The following is a 4,288-nucleotide window of genomic DNA, read 5'->3' on the forward strand; positions in this document are numbered from 1 at the left end:
AAAGGCTGGTCGAGGTATGAGCACAATGCCTCGTGTTGTGAAGAGAAAACTTCAGAAACTGAGGCCAATTGTTGAGTACAATAAAAGGGGGAAAGGAATTGGCCAAGCACACAGTGAGATGCAGTCCTATATTGGTGTGTTGGCACGCTCCAGAGTCCCACTTGTGGACTTGAAATGGGCTCAAATCCCCAAGGATATAAAGGAGCAGATTTGGGAAGCAGTTGACATTGCTTTTGGGGGCAAGAACTCTGTCTTAGCTTCTGTTGCCAAGAAATGGAAGGATTTCAAGTCTACACTAACGAGGCATTATATCCTTCCATACACCAATGACAGGGAGAGATTAAGCCAACCCCCTGAAACATATAAATTCATAGAGAAAGCACAATGGGATGCCTTTGTAGCTTCAAGGTTATCCAAAGATTTTGAGTCTGTGCATTCTCAACATGCACAGATTAGGGAGAAACTCGAGTACAATCATCGATTGTCTCGAAAAGGATATGCTGGTTTGGAGGATCAATTAGAGGAAACCATGCCTGGGGTAGAAATTGATCGATCTACCTTATGGAAGAGAGCTAGACAGGACAAACATGGTAACATCCCTGATCCAAAGGTGGCAGAGAAAGCAAAATTAATTGTAAGCCTACTCACTCTGTTTTAAATTTTTATTAAACTGTGAATAATTCTTATTACGTCTTATGTTATATTTTGCGTCGTGTGAATGATATTACCACGTCGACATTTTTTAAAACACGTCGTTAAAGGTCTAAATAGGAATCACAACTCTGTTTTCTGTAATTATAGCATAAGATGTCGGTGGTTCAATTTCGCGTCGTCTGTATTAAATTACTACGTCGAAATGTTTTAAACAACGTCGTTAAAGGTGTGAATATTGAATCATCCCTCTGTTACATAAGACGTCGGTGGTTTATTAATTTCGTCGTTTTAAAAAACTAACCACGTCGGTATAACTACCGTCGTGATAAATTATAATAACGTCGATTTATATGTTATTGCGTCGTGTGAAATTATATAATACGTCGTTTGTATATAAATAACCGTCGTGTGTTTTTGTTCTTACTTTTTTATATATCTTTGTTTCAGGATGATTTGCAAAAACAAGTCTCGGAAGGCAAAGTCACCGTCTCTGGCAGCAATGATGTGCTGACCATGGCTTTGGGCCCCGAGCATCCAGGCAGAGTCAGAGGAGTAGGTGCTGGGATCTCACCAAAGCAATATTTCAATTTACCCAAACCACAGAGAGTGAGCTTTGACGACCGTTTGAAGGACAGTTTAAGAGTTCTCCTTCAAGAAGAGACTAAAAAGATGGAGGCTAAGGCAAGGGAAGAGGCTTTAAGGATGGAGGCTAGAACGAAACAATTGGTAGAGGCTGAGAGGGAGCATTTCCTGAGTCAGCTTTCCCAATTAATTCCCAATTTTGATCCAAGCATGCTTAAACCCAGAATTAGCCAAAGTCCCAAAAATCCAATGTCTGACAAAGCAAGCTGCTCTGGAGGTGATGTGAGATCCCAGCATTTTGAGGATGATACTGCCAAAAATGGGAAACATCAGGAAGAAAAGGTAACATATCTGAACTTTGAATTCTCTGTTTTTTTAAAAACCATTAGACGTCGTTATTATTAATAAAACCGTCGTTTGAAATACATACCACGACGATTTTAAAAATAAACCGTCGTTTGTATTTCAATACCACGGCGTATTTAGTTTACTTGTTTTACACGCCATTAAACGTCGTTATTTTTAAAACTTTGTGGTTTTTAGACGACGGAGTTAATCATTCCCGACGTCATAGATGAAGAGAATATAAAGAAGAAAAACAAGATGAAAAGCAGAAAGAAGATGACGACCAGGTATGTTCACATAACTTTGCCTTTTTTATTTGTTTTTCAAAATTCCAGACGTCGATATTTTTCTTTAAACCGTCGTTTGTTTACAACTTAGACGGCGGAATTGTTTTCTAAGACGTAATAAATAATTCACCACGACGGTTTTTTCACCGTCGTTTAAATTGTTTTCAGACGACGTTTTATTCCTTAAACCGTCGTTTTTATTGAATTACCACGTCATTTTTTTTATTTCTTTAAACAGGTTAATAAAGTTGTTGATTATTCAAATATGGAGGCGCCATCTTCTTTACAAACCCTTTGTCGTTATGTGGAAACGACACTCATGCCTCAGGATAAGACCCTGCACTTTACAATTGATAAGGAGGTCTTTGATCTAGAGCGCGATACCTTCCTCCTGCCTGAAGATATTACACAATTTGCAGGCATGGAGGAAATAGGAGCTACAGTCATTGCTGTATATATGAGGTTTGTCATTCTAAAATCATACGTCGTTGGTTTATTTATTGCGTCGTCTTAACTAACTAACCACGTCGTTAGTATGTACCGTCGTGATAAATTTATTATAACGTCGTTGTCTATTTCAGTACGTCGTGTGAAACCTTATAATACGTCGTTTTGTTATACATAACCGTCGTGTGTTTTTTTTGCGCTGACTTGTTTATATTATTTTATATATTTAGGTACTTACACGATGTTTTAAAACAAGCAAATATGTGCACAATGGTTGGCTTTATCGACCCTGCTACAGTTAGTGCCAGCTCTGGCACAATAGCTGACAGATCACGAATGGTAGCATCACGACTTCAGAAGACTGACGGTGAACAGATTTTCCTGATGCCTTACAATCCAGGGTTAGTCTCCTTAACAGGATTTTGTTTTTATTATTTTCAATAAATGACAGCGTATAAACTAACCACGTCGGTGTTTTATTTTATTGAGTCGTTTGAAACGACTAACCACGTCGGTAGTTATTTATCGTCGTGATAAATATATAATGTCGTCAATTGCTACTTTATTTCGTCGTGTGAAATATTATAATACGTCGTTTTTGTAAATAACTGTCGTTTTTATATTAATTTTGTGCAGCCGTCATTGGATCTTGCTGATTGTAAGAGCAAAGAGGGAAACAGTCTATTTTCTGGATCCTCTGCCAGGAAATCGTGTGGTCGATGAAGAGGCCAAAAACATCGTGAACAGTGCCATAAAAATTTATAATTCCCACATAGCCAGATCAGGCCGTAAGGCAGTCATTTGGAAAACTCTGTCAGGCACACCAAAGCAACCCAGCAATGTCGAATGCGGGTATTACGTGATGCGCTTCATGAAGGACATCATCATGGATCCTTCCTTGGGGTTTGAGAAGAAGGTAAGAAGAAATAACCTTCAAACATTTTACGTCGTTTTTTGTATTATCAACGACGGTCATGTAAAATTACCGTCGTTGAATAGATATACTACGTCGGTTATGGTCGTCTGTGATTGAATTTCCTTTTATTTATAAACCCTAATAGTCATTGTTTTTATGCAGTATGCGAAGGGAAAACAGGAAGAGCCATACCCCCAAGAAGCAATTGATGAAGTCCGGAATGAATGGGCAGAGTTTGTTTGCCTTCAACTGGAATAGGGGAATTATTGAACACTTGATATTTATGTATAATGTACAAATTTTGTGTATAATATATAATGTAAAAATTTGTTGAGGTTTTCTTAAATTAAAAAAAAAACAAACATACAAATTGCGTAACCGACGTGTAATAATTTTCCAACGACGTAATAAAGTCAAAAGCCGTCGTTTTTTGTGGTTTCATTTTAAACAAATCCGACGTAAAAGGATATTTAGACGACGTTCTTTGAACAATGGAGTCGTTTATGGTTTACAACGTCTTCAATTTCTTAAGGGTTCAGGGTAGTACTTTGTAACGACAGCGGTTAAGTCGAGGAATATATATTTTACGTCGGATAGTTAAATATCCGCCATCGTTTCTCATTTAAACGACGTCATTTTAACAACTTAGTCGTCTATTACAATTTACAACGTCCACAATTTATTAACACCGACGTGGTTTGTTGTTGTGATAAGAATATTTTGTTATTTTTATATCAAAATATTCAAAATAAATTTAAAATAAATCAGAAAAATGCAAAGTCAACTCCTATGAAGTCATTGATATATTTTCTTCCCCCTAAACCTTGAAAAAATTCATTTTGAATAACAAAAATTTAAAATGAACATCCAAAATAAAATTGTTTTGATGAGTCATAAAATCACTTCTAGTTTTATGGTTTAGGGTTTAGAGTCTAGGGTTTAGAGATTAGGGTTGTTATTTATTGGGGTTTATTTTTAAAGTATAATTTTTGGGTAGTCTAGGGTATATATTAGTTGTAAAACCATAAACCCTTTTATAAACTTAATTTTTAAAATT

The sequence above is a fragment of the Prunus persica genome, chromosome G1 (genome assembly GCF_000346465.2).
Source record: "Prunus persica cultivar Lovell chromosome G1, Prunus_persica_NCBIv2, whole genome shotgun sequence".
NCBI classification, from domain to species: domain Eukaryota; kingdom Viridiplantae; phylum Streptophyta; class Magnoliopsida; order Rosales; family Rosaceae; genus Prunus; species Prunus persica.